This window comes from Rhipicephalus microplus, unplaced genomic scaffold (genome assembly GCF_043290135.1).
Source record: "Rhipicephalus microplus isolate Deutch F79 unplaced genomic scaffold, USDA_Rmic scaffold_250, whole genome shotgun sequence".
NCBI classification, from domain to species: domain Eukaryota; kingdom Metazoa; phylum Arthropoda; class Arachnida; order Ixodida; family Ixodidae; genus Rhipicephalus; species Rhipicephalus microplus.
In genome coordinates this window covers 61,317-86,844 of record NW_027464821.1, presented here as the reverse complement: position 1 = coordinate 86,844, position 25,528 = coordinate 61,317, and positions in this window count along the sequence as shown.

The window sequence follows — 25,528 nt, the reverse complement described above, 5'->3', positions numbered from 1 at the left end:
CAGAACATATCTTCAAAGCTATCAGCCCCAAAAAAAGTGCCACACCACCACCGGGTGGGCTCGAAACTCCAACGTTTCGGTTAACAGCCTATCGCGCTAGCCAATTGCGCCACGGAGACAGTCGTGCACCAATCTCACCACTGTCAGAACATTTCTTCAAAGCTATCAGCCCAGAGGAGAAAAAGCGCCGCACCACCACCGGGTGGGCTCGAACCGCCAACGTTTAGGTTAACAGCCGATCGCGCTAGCCAATTGCGCCACGGAGACAGTCCTGCTCCAATCTCACCACCACCAGAACATATCTTCAAAGCTATAAGCCCAGAAAAAAAAGCGCCGCACCACCACCAGGTGGGCTCTAAATTCCAACCTTTCGGTTAACAGCCGATCGCGCTAGCCAATTGCGCCACGGAGACAGTCTTGCTCCACTCTCACCACCATCAGAACATATCTTCAAAGCTATCAGCCCAAAAAAAGCGCCACACCACCACCGGTTGGGCACGAACCTCCAACTCTTCGGTTAACAGCCGATTGCGTTAGCCATTTGCGCCACGGAGACAGTCTTGCTCCACTCTCACCACCATCAGAACATATCTTCATAGCTATCAGCCCAAAGAATGAAAAGCAACACACCACTCCCAGGAGGGCTCGAACCTCCAACCTTCAAGTTAACAGCCAATCGCGCTAGCCAATTGCGCCACGGAGACAGTCGTGCTCTACTCTCACCACCTTCAGAACATATCTTAAAAGCTATCAGCCTAAAGAAAAAAAAGCGCCGCACCACCACGGGGTGGGCTCGAACCTCCAACATTTAGGTTAACAGCTGATCGCGCTAGCCAATCGCGCCACGGAGACAGTCGTGCTCCACTCTCACCACCATCAGAACATAACTTCAAACCTTTCAGCCCAAAGAAAAAAAAAGCAACACACCAAACCCGGGAGGGCTCAAACCTCCAACCTTTCAGTTAACAGCCGATCCCGCTAGCCGATTGCGCCACTGAGACAGTCCTGCTCCACTCTCCCCACCATCAGAACATATCTTCAAAGCTATCAGCCCAAAAAAGTGCCACACCACCACCGGGTGGGCCCGAAACTCCAACGTTTCGGTTATCAGCCTATCGCGCTAGCCAATTGCGCCACGGAGACAGTCCTGCTCCAATCTCACCACCGTCAGAACATTTCTTCAGAGCTATCAGCCCAAAGGAGAAAAAGCGCCGCACCACCACCAGGTGGGCTCGAACCTCCAACGTTTAGGTTAACAGCCGATCGCGCTAGCCAATTGCGCCACGGAGACAGTCCTGCTCCACTCTCACCACCATCAGAACATATCTTCAAAGCTATAAGCCAGAATAAAAAGCGCCACACCACCACCAGGTGGGCTCGAAATTCCAACCTTTCGGTTAACAGCCGATCGCGCTAGCCAATTGCGCCACGGAGTCAGTCGTGCTCCACTCTCACCACCGTCAGAACATTTCTTCAGAGCTATTTGCCGAAAGGAGAAAAAGCGCCGCACCACCACCGGGTGGGCTCGAACCTCCAACGTTTCGGTTAACAGCCAATCGCGCTATCCAATTGCGCCACGGAGACAGTCCTGCTCCACTTTCACCACGATCAGAACATATCTTCAGAGCTATCAGCCATAGAAAAAAAAGCGCCGCACCACCACCGGGTAGGCTCGAAAATCCAACCTTTCAATTAACAGCCGATCACGCTAGCCAATTTCGCCACGGAGACAGTCCTGCTCCACACTCACCACCATCAGAACATATCTTCAAAGCTATCAGCCCAAAGAAAAAAAGCGCCGCACCACCACCGGGTGGGCTCGAACCTCAAATTTTTTGGTTAACAGCCGATCGCGCTAGCCAATTGCGCCACGGAGACAGTCCTGCTCCACTCTCACCACCATCAGAACATATTCAAAGCTATGAGCCCAAAGAAAAAAAGCGCCGCACCACCACCGCGTGGGCTCGAACCTCCAATCTTTCGGTTAACAGCCGATCGCGCTAGCCCATCGCGCCACGGAGACAGTCGTGCTCCACTCTCACCACCATCAGAACATATCTTCAAAGCTATCAGCGCAAAGAAAAAAGCAACACACCACTCCCGGGAGGGCTCGAAACTCCATCCTATCGGTTAACAGCCGATCACGCTAGCCGATTGCGCCACGGAGACAGTCCCGCTCCACTATCACCACCATCAGAACATATCTTCAAAGCTATCAGCCCAAAGAAAAAAAAGCGCCGCACCACCACCGGGTGGGCTCGAAACTCCAACCTTTCGGTTAACAGCCGATTGCGCTAGCCAATTGCGCCACGGAGACAGTCCTGATGCACTCTCACCACCATCAGAACATATCTTCAAAGCTACCAGCCCAAAGAAAAAAAATCGCCGCACCACCACCGGGTGGGCTCGAACCTCGAACTTTTCGGTTAACAGCCGATCGCGCTAGCCAATTGCGCCACGGAGACAGTCGTGCTCCACTCTCACCACCATCACAACATATCTTTAAAGCTATTAGCGCAAAGAAAAAAAAGCGCCGCACCACCACCGGGTGGGCTCGAACTTGCAACCTTTCTGTTAACAGCCGATCGCGCTAGCCAATTGCGCCACGGAGACAGTCCTGCTCCACTCTCACCACCATCAGAACATATCTTCAAAGCTATCAGCCCAAAGAAAAAAAAGCGCCGCACCACCACCGGGTGGGCTCGAACCTCCAATTTTTCGGTTAACAGCCGATCTCGCTAGCCCATTGCGCCACGGAGACAGTCCTGCTCCACTCTCACCACCATCAGAACATATCTTCAAAGCTATCAGCCCAAAGAAAAAAAAGCGCCGCACCACCACCGGGTGGGCTCGAAACTCCAACCTTTCGGTTAACACCCGATCACGCTAGCCAATTGTGCCACGGAGACAGTCCTCCTCCACTCTCACCACCATGCGAACATATCTTCAAAGCTATCAGCCCAAAGAAAAAAAAGCGCCGCACCACAACCGGGTGGGCTCGAACCTCCAACATTTCGGTTAACAGCTGATCGCGCAAGCCAATCGCGCCACGAAGACAGTCGTGCTGCACTCTCACCACCATCAGAACATATCTTCAAAGCTATCAGCCCAAAGAAGGAAAAGCAACACACCACTCCCGGGAGGGCTCGAACCTCCAACCTTTCAGTTAACAGCCGATCGTGCTAGCCAATTGCGCCACGGAGACAGTCATGCTCCGCTCTCACCACCATCAGAACATATCTTCAAAGCTATCAGCCCCAAGAAAAAAAAGCGCCGCACCACCACCAGTTGGGCTCGAACCTCCAACTATTCGGTTAACAGCTGATCGCGCTAGCCAATCGCGCCACGAAGACAGTCGTGCTCCACTCTCACCACCATCAGAACATATCTTCAAAGCTATTAGCCCAAAAAAAAGTGCCACACCACCACCGGGTGGGCTCGACACTCCAACCTTTCGGTTAACAGCCGATCGCGCTAGTCAATTGCGCCACGGAGACAGTCGTGCTCCAGTCTCGCCACCGTCAGAACATTTCTTCAGAGCTATCAGCCCAAAGGAGAAAAAGCGCCGCACCACCACCGGGTGGGCTCTAACCTCCAACGTATCGGTTAACAGCCAATCGCGCTAGCCTATTGCGCTACGGAGACAGTCCTGCTCCACTCTCACCACCATCAGACCATATCTTCAAATCTATCAGCCCCAAGAAAACAAAGCGCCGCACCACCACCGGGTGGGCTCAAAACTCCAACCTTTCGGTTAACACCCGATCACGCTAGCCAATTGTGCCACGGAGACAGTCCTCCTCCACTCTCACCACCATGCGAACATATCTTCAAAGCTATCAGCCCAAAGAAAAAAAAGCGCCGCACCACCACCGGGTGGGCTCGCACCTCCAACCTTTCTGTTAACAGCCGATCGCGCTAGCGAATTGCGCCACGGAGACAGTCGTGCTTCACTCACACCACCATCAGAACATATCTTCAAAGCTATCAGCGCAAAGAAAAAAAAGTGCCGCACCACCACCGGGTGGGCTCGAACCTCCAACATTTCGGTTAACAGCTGATCGCGCTAGCCAATTGCGCCACGGAGACAGTCCTGCTCCACTCTCACCACCATCAGATTATATCTTCAAAGCTATCAGCCCAAAGAAAAAAAAGCGCCGCACCACCACCGGGTGGGCTCGAACCTCCAACCTTTCGGTTAACAGCCGATCGCGATAGCCATTTGCGCCACGGAGACAGTCGTGCTCCACTCTCACCACTGTCAGAACATTTCTTCAGAGCTATCAGCCCAAAGAAAAAAAAGCGCCGCACCACCACCGGGTGGGCTCGAACCTCAAACCTTTCGGTTAACAGCCGATCGCGCTAGCCAATTGCGCCATGGAGACAGTCGTGCCCCACTTTCACCACCATCAGAACATATCTTCAAAGCTATCAGCGCAAAGAAAAAAGCAACACACCACTCCCGGGAGCGCTCGAAACTCCAACCTTTCGGTTAACAGCCGATCGCGCTAGCCGATTGCGCCACGGAGACAGTTCTCCTTCACTCTCACCACCATTAGAACATATCTTCAAAGCTATCAGCCCAAAGAAAAAAAAGCGCCACACCACCACCGGGTGGGCTCGAAACTCCAACCTTTCGGTTAACACCCGATCACGCTAGCCAATTGTGCCACGGAGACAGTCCTCCTCCACTCTCACCACCATGCGAACATATCTTCAAAGCTATCAGCCCAAAGAAAAAAAAGCGCCGCACCACCACCGGGTGGGCTCGCACCTCCAACCTTTCTGTTAACAGCCGATCGCGCTAGCGAATTGCGCCACGGAGACAGTCGTGCTTCACTCACACCACCATCAGAACATATCTTCAAAGCTATCAGCGCAAAGAAAAAAAAGTGCCGCACCACCACCGGGTGGGCTCGAACCTCCAACATTTCGGTTAACAGCTGATCGCGCTAGCCAATCGCGCCACGAAGACAGTCGTGCTGCACTCTCACCACCATCAGTACATATCTTCAAAGCTATCAGCGCAAAGAAAAAAGCGACATATCACTCCCGGGAGGGTTCGAAACTCCAACCTTTCGGTTAACAGCCGATCGCGCTAGCCAATTGCGCCACTGACACAGTCGTGCTCCACTCTCACCACCATCAGAACATATCTTCAAAGCTATCAGCGTAAAGAAAAAAAAGCGCCGCACCACCAACGGGTGGGCTCGAAACTCCAACCTTTCGGTTAACAACCGATCGCGCTAGCCAATTGCGCCACTGAAACAGTCCTGGTCCACTCTCACCACCATCAGAACATATCTTCAAAGCTATCAGCCCCAAAAAAAGTGCCACACCACCACCGGGTGGGCTCGAAACTCCAACGTTTCGGTTAACAGCCTATCGCGCTAGCCAATTGCGCCACGGAGACAGTCGTGCTCCAATCTCACCACTGTCAGAACATTTCTTCAAAGCTATCAGCCCAGAGGAGAAAAAGCGCCGCACCACCACCGGGTGGGCTCGAACCGCCAACGTTTAGGTTAACAGCCGATCGCGCTAGCCAATTGCGCCACGGAGACAGTCCTGCTCCACTCTCACCACCACCAGAACATATCTTCAAAGCTATAAGCCCAGAAAAAAAAGCGCCGCACCACCACCAGGTGGGCTCTAAATTCCAACCTTTCGGTTAACAGCCGATCGCGCTAGCCAATTGCGCCACGGAGACAGTCTTGCTCCACTCTCACCACCATCAGAACATATCTTCAAAGCTATCAGCCCAAAAAAAGCGCCACACCACCACCGGTTGGGCACGAACCTCCAACTACAACTCGGTTAACAGCCGATTGCGTTAGCCATTTGCGCCACGGAGACAGTCTTGCTCCACTCTCACCACCATCAGAACATATCTTCATAGCTATCAGCCCAAAGAATGAAAAGCAACACACCACTCCCAGGAGGGCTCGAACCTCCAACCTTTAAGTTAACAGCCAATCGCGCTAGCCAATTGCGCCACGGAGACAGTCGTGCTCCACTCTCACCACCTTCAGAACATATCTTAAAAGCTATCAGCCTAAAGAAAAAAAAGCGCCGCACCACCACGGGGTGGGCTCGAACCTCCAACATTTAGGTTAACAGCTGATCGCGCTAGCCAATTGCGCCACGGAGACAATCGTGCTCCACTCTCACTACCATCAGAACATATCTTTAAAGCTATCAGCGCAAAGAAAAAAAAGCGCCGCACCACCACCGGGTGGGCTCGAACCTCCAACATTTCGGTTAACAGCTGATCGCGCTAGCCAATCGCGCCACGAAGACAGTCGTGCTGCACTCTCACCACCATCAGTACATATCTTCAAGGCTATCAGCGCAAAGAAAAAACGACACATCACTCCCGGGAGGGTTCGAAACTCCAACCTTTCGGTTAACAACCGATCGCGCTAGCCGATTGCGCCACTGAGACAGTCCTGCTCCACTCTCCCCACCATCAGAACATATCTTCAAAGCTATCAGCCCAAAAAAGTGCCACACCACCACCGGGTGGGCTCGAAACTCCAATGTTTCGGTTATCAGCCTATCGCGCTAGCCAATTGCGCCACGGAGACAGTCCTGCTCCAATCTCACCACCGTCAGAACATTTCTTCAGAGCTATCAGCCCAAAGGAGAAAAAGCGCCGCACCACCACCGGGTGGGCTCGAACCTCCAACGTTTAGGTTAACAGCCGATCGCGCTAGCCAATTGCGCCACGGAGACAGTCCTGCTCCACTCTTACCACCATCAGAACATATCTTCAAAGCTATAAGCCAGAATAAAAAGCGCCACTCCACCACCAGGTGGACTCGAAATTCCAACCTTTCGGTTAACAGCCGATCGCGCTAGCCAATTGCGCCACGGAGTCAGTCGTGCTCCACTCTCACCACCGTCAGAACATTTCTTCAGAGCTATTTGCCGAAAGGAGAAAAAGCGCCGCACCACCACCGGGTGGGCTCGAACCTCCAACGTTTCGGTTAACAGCCAATCGCGCTATCCAATTGCGCCACGGAGACAGTCCTGCTCCACTTTCACCACGATCAGAACATATATTCAAAGCTATCAGCGCAAAAAAAAGCAACACACCACTCCCGGGAGGGCTCGAACGTCCAATTTTCGGTTAACAGCTGATCGCGCTAGCCAATTGCGCCACGGAGACAGTCCTGCTCCACTCTCACCACCATCAGATTATATCTTCAAAGTTATCAGCCCAAAGAAAAAAAAGCGCCGCACCACCACCGGGTGGGCTCGAACCTCCAACCTTTCGGTTAACAGCCGATCGCGATAGCCATTTGCGCCACGGAGACAGTCGTGCTCCACTCTCACCACTGTCTGAACATTTCTTCAGAGCTATCAGCCCAAAGAAAAAAAAGCGCCGCACCACCACCGGGTGGGCTCGAACCTCAAACCTTTCGGTTAACAGCCGATCGCGCTAGCCAATTGCGCCATGGAGACAGTCGTGCCCCACTTTCACCACCATCAGAACATATCTTCAAAGCTATCAGCGCAAAGAAAAAAGCAACACACCACTCCCGGGAGCGCTCGAAACTCCAACCTTTCGGTTAACAGCCGATCGCGCTAGCCGATTGCGCCACGGAGACAGTTCTCCTTCACTCTCACCACCATTAGAACATATCTTCAAAGCTATCAGCCCAAAGAAAAAAAAAAGCGCCACACCACCACCGGGTGGGCTCGAAACTCCAACCTTTCGGTTAACACCCGATCGCGCTAGCCAATTGTGCCACGAAGACAGTCCTCCTCCACTCTCACCACCATGCGAACATATCTTCAAAGCTATCAGCCCAAAGAAAAAAAAGCGCCGCACCACCACCGGGTGGGCTCGAACCTCCAACCTTTCTGTTAACAGCCGATCGCGCTAGCCAATTGCGCCACGGAGAATGTCTTCCTCCACTCTCACCACCATCAGAACATATCTTCAAAGCTATCAGCCCAAAGAAAAAAAGCGCCGCACCACCACCGGGTGGCCTCGAACCTCCAACCCTTCGGTTAACAGCCGATCGCGCTAGCCAATTGCACCACAAAGACTGTCGTGCTCCACTCTCACAACCATCAGAACATATATTCAAAGCTATCAGCGCAAAAAAAAGCAACACACCACTCCCGGGAGGGCTCGAACGTCCAATTTTCGGTTAACAGCTGATCGCGCTAGCCAATTGCGCCACGGAGACAGTCCTGCTCCACTCTCACCACCATCAGATTATATCTTCAAAGCTATCAGCCCAAAGAAAAAAAAGCGCCGCACCACCACCGGGTGGGCTCGAACCTCCAACCTTTCGGTTAACAGCCGATCGCGATAGCCATTTGCGCCACGGAGACAGTCGTGCTCCACTCTCACCACTGTCAGAACATTTCTTCAGAGCTATCAGCCCAAAGAAAAAAAAGCGCCGCACCACCACCGGGTGGGCTCGAACCTCAAACCTTTCGGTTAACAGCCGATCGCGCTAGCCAATTGCGCCATGGAGACAGTCGTGCCCCACTTTCACCACCATCAGAACATATCTTCAAAGCTATCAGCGCAAAGAAAAAAGCAACACACCACTCCCGGGAGCGCTCGAAACTCCAACCTTTCGGTTAACAGCCGATCGCGCTAGCCGATTGCGCCACGGAGACAGTTCTCCTTCACTCTCACCACCATTAGAACATATCTTCAAAGCTATCAGCCCAAAGAAAAAAAAGCGCCACACCACCACCGGGTGGGCTCGAAACTCCAACCTTTCGGTTAACACCCGATCACGCTAGCCAATTGTGCCACGGAGACAGTCCTCCTCCACTCTCACCACCATGCGAACATATCTTCAAAGCTATCAGCCCAAAGAAAAAAAAGCGCCGCACCACCCCCGGGTGGGCTCGAACCTCCAACCTTTCTGTTAACAGCCGATCGCGCTAGCGAATTGCGCCACGGAGACAGTCGTGCTTCACTCACACCACCATCAGAACATAACTTCAAAGCTATCAGCGCAAAGAAAAAAAAGTGCCGCACCACCACCGGGTGGGCTCGAACCTCCAACATTTCGGTTAACAGCTGATCGCGCTAGCCAATCGCGCCACGAAGACAGTCGTGCTGCACTCTCACCACCATCAGTACATATCTTCAAAGCTATCAGCGCAAAGAAAAAAGCGACATATCACTCCCGGGAGGGTTCGAAACTCCAACCTTTCGGTTAACAGCCGATCGCGCTAGCCAATTGCGCCACTGACACAGTCGTGCTCCACTCTCACCACCATCAGAACATATCTTCAAAGCTATCAGCGTAAAGAAAAAAAAGCGCCGCACCACCAACGGGTGGGCTCGAAACTCCAACCTTTCGGTTAACAACCGATCGCGCTAGCCAATTGCGCCACTGAAACAGTCCTGGTCCACTCTCACCACCATCAGAACATATCTTCAAAGCTATCAGCCCCAAAAAAAGTGCCACACCACCACCGGGTGGGCTCGAAACTCCAACGTTTCGGTTAACAGCCTATCGCGCTAGCCAATTGCGCCACGGAGACAGTCGTGCTCCAATCTCACCACTGTCAGAACATTTCTTCAAAGCTATCAGCCCAGAGGAGAAAAAGCGCCGCACCACCACCGGGTGGGCTCGAACCGCCAACGTTTAGGTTAACAGCCGATCGCGCTAGCCAATTGCGCCACGGAGACAGTCCTGCTCCACTCTCACCACCACCAGAACATATCTTCAAAGCTATAAGCCCAGAAAAAAAAGCGCCGCACCACCACCAGGTGGGCTCTAAATTCCAACCTTTCGGTTAACAGCCGATCGCGCTAGCCAATTGCGCCACGGAGACAGTCTTGCTCCACTCTCACCACCATCAGAACATATCTTCAAAGCTATCAGCCCAAAAAAAGCGCCACACCACCACCGGTTGGGCACGAACCTCCAACTACAACTCGGTTAACAGCCGATTGCGTTAGCCATTTGCGCCACGGAGACAGTCTTGCTCCACTCTCACCACCATCAGAACATATCTTCATAGCTATCAGCCCAAAGAATGAAAAGCAACACACCACTCCCAGGAGGGCTCGAACCTCCAACCTTTAAGTTAACAGCCAATCGCGCTAGCCAATTGCGCCACGGAGACAGTCGTGCTCCACTCTCACCACCTTCAGAACATATCTTAAAAGCTATCAGCCTAAAGAAAAAAAAGCGCCGCACCACCACGGGGTGGGCTCGAACCTCCAACATTTAGGTTAACAGCTGATCGCGCTAGCCAATTGCGCCACGGAGACAATCGTGCTCCACTCTCACTACCATCAGAACATATCTTTAAAGCTATCAGCGCAAAGAAAAAAAAGCGCCGCACCACCACCGGGTGGGCTCGAACCTCCAACATTTCGGTTAACAGCTGATCGCGCTAGCCAATCGCGCCACGAAGACAGTCGTGCTGCACTCTCACCACCATCAGTACATATCTTCAAGGCTATCAGCGCAAAGAAAAAAGCGACACATCACTCCCGGGAAGGTTCGAAACTCCAACCTTTCGGTTAACAACCGATCGCGCTAGCCGATTGCGCCACTGAGACAGTCCTGCTCCACTCTCCCCACCATCAGAACATATCTTCAAAGCTATCAGCCCAAAAAAGTGCCACACCACCACCAGGTGGGCTCGAAACTCCAACGTTTCGGTTATCAGCCTATCGCGCTAGCCAATTGCGCCACGGAGACAGTCCTGCTCCAATCTCACCACCGTCAGAACATTTCTTCAGAGCTATCAGCCCAAAGGAGAAAAAGCGCCGCACCACCACCGGGTGGGCTCGAACCTCCAACGTTTAGGTTAACAGCCGATCGCGCTAGCCAATTGCGCCACGGAGACAGTCCTGCTCCACTCTCACCACCATCAGAACATATCTTCAAAGCTATAAGCCAGAATAAAAAGCGCCACACCACCACCAGGTGGACTCGAAATTCCAACCTTTCGGTTAACAGCCGATCGCGCTAGCCAATTGCGCCACGGAGTCAGTCGTGCTCCACTCTCACCACCGTCAGAACATTTCTTCAGAGCTATTTGCCGAAAGGAGAAAAAGCGCCGCACCACCACCGGGTGGGCTCGAACCTCCAACGTTTCGGTTAACAGCCAATCGCGCTATCCAATTGCGCCACGGAGACAGTCCTGCTCCACTTTCACCACGATCAGAACATATATTCAAAGCTATCAGCGCAAAAAAAGGCAACACACCACTCCCGGGAGGGCTCGAACGTCCAATTTTCGGTTAACAGCTGATCGCGCTAGCCAATTGCGCCACGGAGACAGTCCTGCTCCACTCTCACCACCATCAGATTATATCTTCAAAGCTATCAGCCCAAAGAAAAAAAAGCGCCGCACCACCACCGGGTGGGCTCGAACCTCCAACCTTTCGGTTAACAGCCGATCGCGATAGCCATTTGCGCCACGGAGACAGTCGTGCTCCACTCTCACCACTGTGAGAACATTTCTTCAGAGCTATCAGCCCAAAGAAAAAAAAGCGCCGCACCACCACCGGGTGGGCTCGAACCTCAAACCTTTCGGTTAACAGCCGATCGCGCTAGCCAATTGCGCCATGGAGACAGTCGTGCCCCACTTTCACCACCATCAGAACATATCTTCAAAGCTATCAGCGCAAAGAAAAAAGCAACACACCACTCCCGGGAGCGCTCGAAACTCCAACCTTTCGGTTAACAGCCGATCGCGCTAGCCGATTGCGCCACGGAGACAGTTCTCCTTCACTCTCACCACCATTAGAACATATCTTCAAAGCTATCAGCCCAAAGAAAAAAAAGCGCCACACCACCACCGGGTGGGCTCGAAACTCCAACCTTTCGGTTAACACCCGATCGCGCTAGCCAATTGTGCCACGGAGACAGTCCTCCTCCACTCTCACCACCATGCGAACATATCTTCAAAGCTATCAGCCCAAAGAAAAAAAAGCGCCGCACCACCACCGGGTGGGCTCGAACCTCCAACCTTTCTGTTAACAGCCGATCGCGCTAGCGAATTGCGCCACGGAGACAGTCGTGCTTCACTCACACCACCATCAGAACATATCTTCAAAGCTATCAGCGCAAAGAAAAAAAAGTGCCGCACCACCACCGGGTGGGCTCGAACCTCCAACATTTCGGTTAACAGCTGATCGCGCTAGCCAATCGCGCCACGAAGACAGTCGTGCTGCACTCTCACCACCATCAGTACATATCTTCAAAGCTATCAGCGCAAAGAAAAAAGCGACATATCACTCCCGGGAGGGTTCGAAACTCCAACCTTTCGGTTAACAGCCGATCGCGCTAGCCAATTGCGCCACTGAGACAGTCGTGCTCCACTCTCACCACCATCAGAACATATCTTCAAAGCTATCAGCGCAAAGAAAAAAAAAGCGCCGCACCACCAACGGGTGGGCTCGAAACTCCAACCTTTCGGTTAACAACCGATCGCGCTAGCCAATTGCGCCACTGAAACAGTCCTGGTCCACTCTCACCACCATCAGAACATATCTTCAAAGCTATCAGCCCCAAAAAAAGTGCCACACCACCACCGGGTGGGCTCGAAACTCCAACGTTTCGGTTAACAGCCTATCGCGCTAGCCAATTGCGCCACGGAGACAGTCGTGCTCCAATCTCACCACTGTCAGAACATTTCTTCAAAGCTATCAGCCCAGAGGAGAAAAAGCGCCGCACCACCACCGGGTGGGCTCGAACCGCCAACGTTTAGGTTAACAGCCGATCGCGCTAGCCAATTGCGCCACGGAGACAGTCCTGCTCCATTCTCACCACCACCAGAACATATCTTCAAAGCTATAAGCCCAGAAAAAAAAGCGCCGCACCACCACCAGGTGGGCTCTAAATTCCAACCTTTCGGTTAACAGCCGATCGCGCTAGCCAATTGCGCCACGGAGACAGTCTTGCTCCACTCTCACCACCATCAGAACATATCTTCAAAGCTATCAGCCCAAAAAAAGCGCCACACCACCACCGGTTGGGCACGAACCTCCAACTCCAACTCGGTTAACAGCCGATTGCGTTAGCCATTTGCGCCACGGAGACAGTCTTGCTCCACTCTCACCACCATCAGAACATATCTTCATAGCTATCAGCCCAAAGAATGAAAAGCAACACACCACTCCCAGGAGGGCTCGAACCTCCAACCTTTAAGTTAACAGCCAATCGCGCTAGCCAATTGCGCCACGGAGACAGTCGTGCTCCACTCTCACCACCTTCAGAACATATCTTAAAAGCTATCAGCCTAAAGAAAAAAAAGCGCCGCACCACCACGGGGTGGGCTCGAACCTCCAACATTTAGGTTAACAGCTGATCGCGCTAGCCAATTGCGCCACGGAGACAATCGTGCTCCACTCTCACTACCATCAGAACATATCTTTAAAGCTATCAGCGCAAAGAAAAAAAAGCGCCGCACCACCACCGGGTGGGCTCGAACCTCCAACATTTCGGTTAACAGCTGATCGCGCTAGCCAATCGCGCCACGAAGACAGTCGTGCTGCACTCTCACCACCATCAGTACATATCTTCAAGGCTATCAGCGCAAAGAAAAAAGCGACACATCACTCCCGGGAGGGTTCGAAACTCCAACCTTTCGGTTAACAACCGATCGCGCTAGCCGATTGCGCCACTGAGACAGTCCTGCTCCACTCTCCCCACCATCAGAACATATCTTCAAAGCTATCAGCCCAAAAAAGTGCCACACCACCACCGGGTGGGCTCGAAACTCCAACGTTTCGGTTATCAGCCTATCGCGCTAGCCAATTGCGCCACGGCGACAGTCCTGCTCCAATCTCACCACCGTCAGAACATTTCTTCAGAGCTATTTGCCGAAAGGAGAAAAAGCGCCGCACCACCACCGGGTGGGCTCGAACCTCCAACGTTTCGGTTAACAGCCAATCGCGCTATCCAATTGCGCCACGGAGACAGTCCTGCTCCACTTTCACCACGATCAGAAGATATCTTCAGAGCTATCAGCCATAGAAAAAAAAGCGCCGCACCACCACCGGGTAGGCTCGAAAATCCAACCTTTCGATTAACAGCCGATCACGCTAGCCAATTTCGCCACGGAGACAGTCCTGCTCCACACTCACCACCATCAGAACATATTCAAAGCTATGAGCCCAAAGAAAAAAAGCGCCGCACCACCACCGGGTGGGCTCGAAGCTCCAACCTTTCGGTTAACAGCCGATTGCGCTAGCCAATTGCGCCACGGAGACAGTCCTGATGCACTCTCACCACCATCAGAACATATCTTCAAAGCTATCAGCCCAAAGAAAAAAAATCGCCGCACCACCACCGGGTGGGCTCGAACCTCCAACTTTTCGGTTAACAGCCGATCGCGCTAGCCAATTGCGCCACGGAGACAGTCGTGCTCCACTCTCACCACCATCACAACATATCTTTAAAGCTATTAGCGCAAAGAAAAAAAAGCGCCGCACCACCACCGGGTGGGCTCGAACTTGCAACCTTTCTGTTAACAGCCGATCGCGCTAGCCAATTGCCCCACGGAGACAGTCCTGCTCCACTCTCACCACCATCAGAACATATCTTCAAAGCTGTCAGCCCAAAGAAAAAAAAGCGCCGCACCACCACCGGGTGGGCTCGAACCTCCAATTTTTCGGTTAACAGCCGATCGCGCTAGCCCATTGCGCCACGGAGACAGTCCTGCTCCACTCTCACCACCACCAGAACATATCTTCAAAGCTATCAGCCCAAAGAAAAAAAAGCGCCGCACCACCACCGGGTGGGCTCGAAAATCCAACCTTTCGGTTAACACCCGATCGCGCTAGCCAATTGTGCCACGGAGACAGTCCTCCTCCACTCTCACCACCATGCGAACATATCTTCAAAGCTATCAGCCCAAAGAAAAAAAAGCGCCGCACCACCACCGGGTGGGCTCGAACCTCCAACCTTTCTGTTAACAGCCGATCGCGCTAGCGAATTGCGCCACGGAGACAGTCGTGCTCCACTCTCACCACCATCAGAACATATCTTCAAAGCTATCAACGCAAAGAAAAAGCAACCCACCACTCCCGGGAGCGCTCGAAACTCCAACCTTTCGGTTAACTGCCGATCGCGCTAGCCAATTGCGCCACGGAGACAGTCTTGCTTCACTCTCACCACCATCAGAACATATCTTCAAAGCTATCAGCCCAAAGAATGAAAAGCAACACACCAATCCCGGGAGGGCTCCAACCTCCAACCTTTCAGTTAACAGCCGATCGCGCTAGCCAATTGCGCCACGGAGACAATCGTGCTCCACTCTCACCACCATCAGAACATATCTTAAAAGCTATCAGCCTAAAGAAAAAAAGCGCCGCACCACCACCGGGTGGGCTCGAACCTCCAACATTTCGGTTAACAGCTGATCGCGCAAGCCAATCGCGCCACGAAGACAGTCGTGCTGCACTCTCACCACCATCAGAACATATCTTCAAAGCTATCAGCCCAAAGAAGGAAAAGCAACACAGCACTCCCGGGAGGGCTCGAACCTCCAACCTTTCAGTTAACAGCCGATCGTGCTAGCCAATTGCGCCACGGAGACAGTCATGCTCCACTCTCACCACCATCAGAACATATCTTCAAAGCTATCAGCCCCAAGAAAAAAAAGCGCCGCACCACCACCAGTTGGGCTCGAACCTCCAACTATTCGGTTAACAGCTGATCGCGCTAGCCAATCGCGCCACGAAGACAGTCGTGCTCCACTCTCACCACCATCAGAACAAATCTTCAAAGCTATTAGCCCAAAAAAAAGTGCCACACCACCACCGGGTGGGCTCGACACTCCAACCTTTCGGTTAACAGCCGATCGCGCTAGTCAATTGCGCCACGGAGACAGTCGTGCTCCAGTCTCGCCACCGTCAGAACATTTCTTCAGAGCTATCAGCCCAAAGGAGAAAAAGCGCCGCACCACCACCGGGTGGGCTCTAACCTCCAACGTATCGGTTAACAGCCAATCGCGCTAGCCTATTGCGCTACGGAGACAGTCCTGCTCCACTCTCACCACCATCAGACCATATCTTCAAATCTATCAGCCCGAAGAAAAAAAAGCGCCGCACCACCACCGGGTGGGCTCAAAACTCCAACCTTTCGGTTAACAGCCGATCGCGCTAGCCAATTGCGCCACGGAGAATGTCTTCCTCCACTCTCACCACCATCAGAACATATCTTCAAAGCTATCAGCCCAAAGAATAAAAGCGCCGCACCACCACCGGGTGGCCTCGAACCTCCAACCCTTCGGTTAACAGCCGATCGCGCTAGCCAATTGCACCACAAAGACAGTCGTGCTCCACTCTCACAACCATCAGAACATATATTCAAAGCTATCAGCGCAAAGAAAAAAGCAACACACCACTCCCGGGAGGGCCCGAACGTCCAATTTTCGGTTAACAGCTGATCGCGCTAGCCAATTGCGCCACGGAGACAGTCCTGCTCCACTCTCACCACCATCAGATTATATCTTCAAAGCTATCAGCCCAAAGAAAAAAAAGCGCCGCACCACCACCGGGTGGGCTCGAACCTCCAACCTTTCGGTTAACAGCCGATCGCGATAGCCATTTGCGCCACGGAGACAGTCGTGCTCCACTCTCACCACTGTCAGAACATTTCTTCAGAGCTATCAGCCCAAAGAAAAAAAAGCGCCGCACCACCACCGGTTGGGCTCGAACCTCAAACCTTTCGGTTAACAGCCGATCGCGCTAGCCAATTGCGCCATGGAGACAGTCGTGCCCCACTTTCACCACCATCAGAACATATCTTCAAAGCTATCAGCGCAAAGAAAAAAGCAACACACCACTCCCGGGAGCGCTCGAAACTCCAACCTTTCGGTTAACAGCCGATCGCGCTAGCCGATTGCGCCACGGAGACAGTTCTCCTCCACTCTCACCACCATTAGAACATATCTTCAAAGCTATCAGCCCAAAGAAAAAAAAGCGCCACACCACCACCGGGTGGGCTCGAAACTCCAACCTTTCGGTTAACACCCGATCGCGCTAGCCAATTGTGCCACGGAGACAGTCCTCCTCCACTCTCACCACCATGCGAACATATCTTCAAAGCTATCAGCCCAAAGAAAAAAAAGCGCCGCACCACCACCGGGTGGGCTCGAACCTCCAACCTTTCTGTTAACAGCCGATCGCGCTAGCGAATTGCGCCACGGAGACAGTCGTGCTCCACTCACACCACCATCAGAACATATCTTCAAAGCTATCAGCGCAAAGAAAAAAAAGTGCCGCACCACCACCGGGTGGGCTCGAACCTCCAACATTTCGGTTAACAGCTGATCGCGCTAGCCAATCGCGCCACGAAGACAGTCGTGCTGCACTCTCACCACCATCAGTACATATCTTCAAAGCTATCAGCGCAAAGAAAAAAGCGACATATCACTCCCGGGAGGGTTCGAAACTCCAACCTTTCGGTTAACAGCCGATCGCGCTAGCCAATTGCGCCACTGAGACAGTCGTGCTCCACTCTCACCACCATCAGAACATATCTTCAAAGCTATCAGCGCAAAGAAAAAAAAGCGCCGCACCACCAACGGGTGGGCTCGAAACTCCAACCTTTCGGTTAACAACCGATCGCGCTAGCCAATTGCGCCACTGAGAAAGTCCTGGTCCACTCTCACCACCATCAGAACATATCTTCAAAGCTATCAGCCCCAAAAAAAGTGCCACACCACCACCGGGTGGGCTCGAAACTCCAACGTTTCGGTTAACAGCCTATCGCGCTAGCCAATTGCGCCACGGAGACAGTCGTGCTCCAATCTCACCACTGTCAGAACATTTCTTCAAAGCTATCAGCCCAGAGGAGAAAAAGCGCCGCACCACCACCGGGTGGGCTCGAACCGCCAACGTTTAGGTTAACAGCCGATAGCGCTAGCCAATTGCGCCACGGAGACAGTCCTGCTCCACTCTCACCACCACCAGAACATATCTTCAAAGCTATAAGCCCAGAAAAAAAAGCGCCGCACCACCACCAGGTGGGCTCTAAATTCCAACCTTTCGGTTAACAGCCGATCGCGCTAGCCAATTGCGCCACGGAGACAGTCTTGCTCCACTCTCACCACCATCAGAACATATCTTCAAAGCTATCAGCCCAAAAAAGCGCCACACCACCACCGGTTGGGCACGAACGTCCAACTCTTCGGTTAACAGCCGATTGCGTTAGCCATTTGCGCCACGGAGACAGTCTTGCTCCACTCTCACCACCATCAGAACATATCTTCATAGGTATCAGCCCAAAGAATGAAAAGCAACACACCACTCCCAGGAGGGCTCGAACCTCCAACCTTTAAGTTAACAGCCAATCGCGCTAGCCAATTGCGCCACGGAGACAGTCGTGCTCCACTCTCACCACCTTCAGAACATATCTTAAAAGCTATCAGCCTAAAGAAAAAAAAGCGCCGCACCACCACGGGGTGGGCTCGAACCTCCAACATTTAGGTTAACAGCTGATCGCGCTAGCCAATCGCGCCACGGAGACAGTCGTGCTCCACTCTCACCACCATCAGAACATAACTTCAAACCTTTCAGCCCAAAGAAAAAAAAGCAACACACCAATCCCGGGAGGGCTCGAACCTCCAACCTTTCAGTTAACAGCCGATCCCGCTAGCCAATTGCGCCACGGAGACAATCGTGCTCCACTCTCACTACCATCAGAACATATCTTCAAAGCTATCAGCGCAAAGAAAAAAAAGCGCCGCACCACCACCGGGTGGGCTCGAACCTCCAACATTTCGGTTAACAGCTGATCGCGCTAGCCAATCGCGCCACGAAGACAGTCGTGCTGCACTCTCACCACCATCAGTACATATCTTCAAGGCTATCAGCGCAAAGAAAAAAGCGACACATCACTCCCGGGAGGGTTCGAAACTCCAACCTTTCGGTTAACAAGCGATCGCGCTAGCCGATTGCGCCACTGAGACAGTCCTGCTCCACTCTCCCCACCATCAGAACATATCTTCAAAGCTATCAGCCCAAAAAAGTGCCACACCACCACCGGGTGGGCTCGAAACTCCAACGTTTCGGTTATCAGCCTATCGCGCTAGCCAATTGCGCCACGGAGACAGTCCTGCTCCAATCTCACCACCGTCAGAACATTTCTTCAGAGCTATCAGCCCAAAGGAGAAAAAGCGCCGCACCACCACCGGGTGGGCTCGAACCTCCAACGTTTAGGTTAACAGCCGATCGCGCTAGCCAATTGCGCCACGGAGACAGTCCTGCTCCACTCTCACCACCATCAGAACATATCTTCAAAGCTATAAGCCAGAATAAAAAGCGCCACACCACCACCAGGTGGGCTCGAAATTCCAACCTTTCGGTTAACAGCCGATCGCGCTAGCCAATTGCGCCACGGAGTCAGTCGTGCTCCACTCTCACCACCGTCAGAACATTTCTTCAGAGCTATTTGCCGAAAGGAGAAAAAGCGCCGCACCACCACCGGGTGGGCTCGAACCTCCAACGTTTCGGTTAACAGCCAATCGCGCTATCCAATTGCGCCACGGAGACAGTCCTGCTCCACTTTCACCACGATCAGAACATATCTTCAGAGCTATCAGCCATAGAAAAAAAAGCGCCGCACCACCACCGGGTAGGCTCGAAAATCCAACCTTTCGATTAACAGCCGATCACGCTAGCCCATTTCGCCACGGAGACAGTCCTGCTCCACACTCACCACCATCAGAACATATCTTCAAAGCTATCAGCCCAAAGAAAAAAAGCGCCGCACCACCACCGGGTGGGCTCGAACCTCAAATTTTTTGGTTAACAGCCGATCGCGCTAGCCAATTGCGCCACGGAGACAGTCCTGCTCCACTCTCACCACCATCAGAACATATTCAAAGCTATGAGCCCAAAGAAAAAAAGCGCCGCACCACCACCGCGTGGGCTCGAACCTCCAATCTTTCGGTTAACAGCCGATCGCGCTAGCCCATTGCGCCACGGAGACAGTCCTGCTCCACTCTCACCACCACCAGAACATATCTTCAAAGCTATCAGCCCAAAGAAAAAAAAGCGCCGCACCACCACCGGGTGGGCTCGAAAATCCAACCTTTCGGTTAACACCCGATCGCGCTAGCCAATTGTGCCACGGAGACAGTCCTCCTCCACTCTCACCACCATGCGAACATATCTTCAAAGCTATCAGCCCAAAGAAAAAAAAGCGCCGCACCACCACCGGGTGGGCTCGAACCTCCAACCTTTCTGTTAACAGCCGATTGCGCTAGCGAATTGCGCCACGGAGACAGTCGTGCTCCACTCTCACCACCATCAGAACATATCTTCAAAGCTATCAACGCAAAGAAAAAGCAACCCACCACTCCCGGGAGCGCTCGAAACTCCAACCTTTCGGTTAACTGCCGATCGCGCTAGCCAATTGCGCCACGGAGACAGTCTTGCTTCACTCTCACCACCATCAGAACATATCTTCAAAGCTATCAGCCCAAAGAATGAAAAGCAACACACCAATCCCGGGAGGGCTCCAACCTCCAACCTTTCAGTTAACAGCCGATCGCGCTAGCCAATTGCGCCACGGAGACAATCGTGCTCCACTCTCACCACCATCAGAACATATCTTAAAAGCTATCAGCCTAAAGAAAAAAAGCGCCGCACCACCACCGGGTGGGCTCGAACCTCCAACATTTCGGTTAACAGCTGATCGCGCAAGCCAATCGCGCCACGAAGACAGTCGTGCTGCACTCTCACCACCATCAGAACATATCTTCAAAGCTATCAGCCCAAAGAAGGAAAAGCAACACACCACTCCCGGGAGGGCTCGAACCTCCAACCTTTCAGTTAACAGCCGATCGTGCTAGCCAATTGCGCCACGGAGACAGTCATGCTCCACTCTCACCACCATCAGAACATATCTTCAAAGCTATCAGCCCCAAGAAAAAAAAGCGCCGCACCACCACCAGTTGGGCTCGAACCTCCAACTATTCGGTTAACAGCTGATCGCGCTAGCCAATCGCGCCACGAAGACAGTCGTGCTCCACTCTCACCACCATCAGAACATATCTTCAAAGCTATTAGCCCAAAAAAAAGTGCCACACCACCACCGGGTGGGCTCGACACTCCAACCTTTCGGTTAACAGCCGATCGCGCTAGTCAATTGCGCCACGGAGACAGTCGTGCTCCAGTCTCGCCACCGTCAGAACATTTCTTCAGAGCTATCAGCCCAAAGGAGAAAAAGCGCCGCACCACCACCGGGTGGGCTCTAACCTCCAACGTATCGGTTAACAGCCAATCGCGCTAGCCTATTGCGCTACGGAGACAGTCCTGCTCCACTCTCACCACCATCAGACCATATCTTCAAATCTATCAGCCCGAAGAAAAAAAAGCGCCGCACCACCACCGGGTGGGCTCAAAACTCCAACCTTTCGGTTAACAGCCGATCGCGCTAGCCAATTGCGCCACGGAGAATGTCTTCCTCCACTCTCACCACCATCAGAACATATCTTCAAAGCTATCAGCCCAAAGAATAAAAGCGCCGCACCACCACCGGGTGGCCTCGAACCTCCAACCCTTCGGTTAACAGCCGATCGCGCTAGCCAATTGCACCACAAAGACAGTCGTGCTCCACTCTCACAACCATCAGAACATATATTCAAAGCTATCAGCGCAAAGAAAAAAGCAACACACCACTCCCGGGAGGGCCCGAACGTCCAATTTTCGGTTAACAGCTGATCGCGCTAGCCAATTGCGCCACGGAGACAGTCCTGCTCCACTCTCACCACCATCAGATTATATCTTCAAAGCTATCAGCCCAAAGAAAAAAAAGCGCCGCACCACCACCGGGTGGGCTCGAACCTCCAACCTTTCGGTTAACAGCCGATCGCGATAGCCATTTGCGCCACGGAGACAGTCGTGCTCCACTCTCACCACTGTCAGAACATTTCTTCAGAGCTATCAGCCCAAAGAAAAAAAAGCGCCGCACCACCACCGGTTGGGCTCGAACCTCAAGCCTTTCGGTTAACAGCCGATCGCGCTAGCCAATTGCGCCATGGAGACAGTCGTGCCCCACTTTCACCACCATCAGAACATATCTTCAAAGCTATCAGCGCAAAGAAAAAAGCAACACACCACTCCCGGGAGCGCTCGAAACTCCAACCTTTCGGTTAACAGCCGATCGCGCTAGCCGATTGCGCCACGGAGACAGTTCTCCTCCACTCTCACCACCATTAGAACATATCTTCAAAGCTATCAGCCCAAAGAAAAAAAAGCGCCACACCACCACCGGGTGGGCTCGAAACTCCAACCTTTCGGTTAACACCCGATCGCGCTAGCCAATTGTGCCACGGAGACAGTCCTCCTCCACTCTCACCACCATGCGAACATATCTTCAAAGCTATCAGCCCAAAGAAAAAAAAGCGCCGCACCACCACCGGGTGGGCTCGAACCTCCAACCTTTCTGTTAACAGCCGATCGCGCTAGCGAATTGCGCCACGGAGACAGTCGTGCTCCACTCACACCACCATCAGAACATATCTTCAAAGCTATCAGCGCAAAGAAAAAAAAGTGCCGCACCACCACCGGGTGGGCTCGAACCTCCAACATTTCGGTTAACAGCTGATCGCGCTAGCCAATCGCGCCACGAAGACAGTCGTGCTGCACTCTCACCACCATCAGTACATATCTTCAAAGCTATCAGCGCAAAGAAAAAAGCGACATATCACTCCCGGGAGGGTTCGAAACTCCAACCTTTCGGTTAACAGCCGATCGCGCTAGCCAATTGCGCCACTGAGACAGTCGTGCTCCACTCTCACCACCATCAGAACATATCTTCAAAGCTATCAGCGCAAAGAAAAAAAAGCGCCGCACCACCAACGGGTGGGCTCGAAACTCCAACCTTTCGGTTAACAACCGATCGCGCTAGCCAATTGCGCCACTGAGAAAGTCCTGGTCCACTCTCACCACCATCAGAACATATCTTCAAAGCTATCAGCCCCAAAAAAAGTGCCACACCACCACCGGGTGGGCTCGAAACTCCAACGTTTCGGTTAACAGCCTATCGCGCTAGCCAATTGCGCCACGGAGACAGTCGTGCTCCAATCTCACCACTGTCAGAACATTTCTTCAAAGCTATCAGCCCAGAGGAGAAAAAGCGCCGCACCACCACCGGGTGGGCTCGAACCGCCAACGTTTAGGTTAACAGCCGATAGCGCTAGCCAATTGCGCCACGGAGACAGTCCTGCTCCACTCTCACCACCACCAGAACATATCTTCAAAGCTATAAGCCCAGAAAAAAAAGCGCCGCACCACCACCAGGTGGGCTCTAAATTCCAACCTTTCGGTTAACAGCCGATCGCGCTAGCCAATTGCGCCACGGAGACAGTCTTGCTCCACTCTCACCACCATCAGAACATATCTTCAAAGCTATCAGCCCAAAAAAAGCGCCACACCACCACCGGTTGGGCACGAACCTCCAACTCTTCGGTTAACAGCCGATTGCGTTAGCCATTTGCGCCACGGAGACAGTCTTGCTCCACTCTCACCACCATCAGAACATATCTTCATAGCTATCAGCCCAAAGAATGAAAAGCAACACACCACTCCCAGGAGGGCTCGAACCTCCAACCTTTAAGTTAACAGCCAATCGCGCTAGCCAATTGCGCCACGGAGACAGTCGTGCTCCACTCTCACCACCTTCAGAACATATCTTAAAAGCTATCAGCCTAAAGAAAAAAAAGCGCCGCACCACCACGGGGTGGGCTCGAACCTCCAACATTTAGGTTAACAGCTGATCGCGCTAGCCAATCGCGCCACAGGGACAGTCGTGCTCCACTCTCACCACCATCAGAACATAACTTCAAACCTTTCAGCCCAAAGAAAAAAAAGCAACACACCAATCCCGGGAGGGCTCAAACCTCCAACCTTTCAGTTAACAGCCGATCCCGCTAGCCAATTGCGCCACGGAGACAATCGTGCTCCACTCTCACTACCATCAGAACATATCTTCAAAGCTATCAGCGCAAAGAAAAAAAAGCGCCGCACCACCACCGGGTGGGCTCGAACCTCCAACATTTCGGTTAACAGCTGATCGCGCTAGCCAATCGCGCCACGAAGACAGTCGTGCTGCACTCTCACCACCATCAGTACATATCTTCAAGGCTATCAGCGCAAAGAAAAAAGCGACACATCACTCCCGGGAGGGTTCGAAACTCCAACCTTTCGGTTAACAACCGATCGCGCTAGCCGATTGCGCCACTGAGACAGTCCTGCTCCACTCTCCCCACCATCAGAACATATCTTCAAAGCTATCAGCCCAAAAAAGTGCCACACCACCACCGGGTGGGCTCGAAACTCCAACGTTTCGGTTATCAGCCTATCGCGCTAGCCAATTGCGCCACGGAGACAGTCCTGCTCCAATCTCACCACCGTCAGAACATTTCTTCAGAGCTATCAGCCCAAAGGAGAAAAAGCGCCGCACCACCACCGGGTGGGCTCGAACCTCCAACGTTTAGGTTAACAGCCGATCGCGCTAGCCAATTGCGCCACGGAGACAGTCCTGCTCCACTCTCACCACCATCAGAACATATCTTCAAAGCTATAAGCCAGAATAAAAAGCGCCACACCACCACCAGGTGGGCTCGAAATTCCAACCTTTCGGTTAACAGCCGATCGCGCTAGCCAATTGCGCCACGGAGTCAGTCGTGCTCCACTCTCACCACCGTCAGAACATTTCTTCAGAGCTATTTGCCGAAAGGAGAAAAAGCGCCGCACCACCACTGGGTGGGCTCGAACCTCCAACGTTTCGGTTAACAGCCAATCGCGCTATCCAATTGCGCCACGGAGACAGTCCTGCTCCACTTTCACCACAATCAGAACATATCTTCAGAGCTATCAGCCATAGAAAAAAAAGCGCCGCACCACCACCGGGTAGGCTCGAAAATCCAACCTTTCGATTAACAGCCGATCACGCTAGCCAATTTCGCCACGGAGACAGTCCTGCTCCACACTCACCACCATCAGAACATATCTTCAAAGCTATCAGCCCAAAGAAACAAAGCGCCGCACCACCACCGGGTGGGCTCGAACCTCAAATTTTTTGGTTAACAGCCGATCGCGCTAGCCAATTGCGTCACGGAGACAGTCCTGCTCCACTCTCACCACCATCAGAACATATTCAAAGCTATGAGCCCAAAGAAAAAAAGCGCCGCACCACCACCGCGTGGGCTCGAACCTCCAATCTTTCGGTTAACAGCCGATCGCGCTAGCCCATCGCGCCACGGAGACAGTCGTGCTCCACTCTCACCACCATCAGAACATATCTTCAAAACTATCAGCGCAAAGAAAAAAGCAACACACCACTCCCGGGAGGGCTCGAAACTCCAACCTATCGGTTAACAGCCGATCACGCTAGCCGATTGCGCCACGGAGACAGTCCCGCTCCACTATCACCACCATCAGAACATATCTTCAAAGCTATCAGCCCAAAGAAAAAAAAGCGCCGCACCACCACCGGGTGGGCTCGAAACTCCAACCTTTCGGTTAACAGCCGATTGCGCTAGCCAATTGCGCCACGGAGACAGTCCT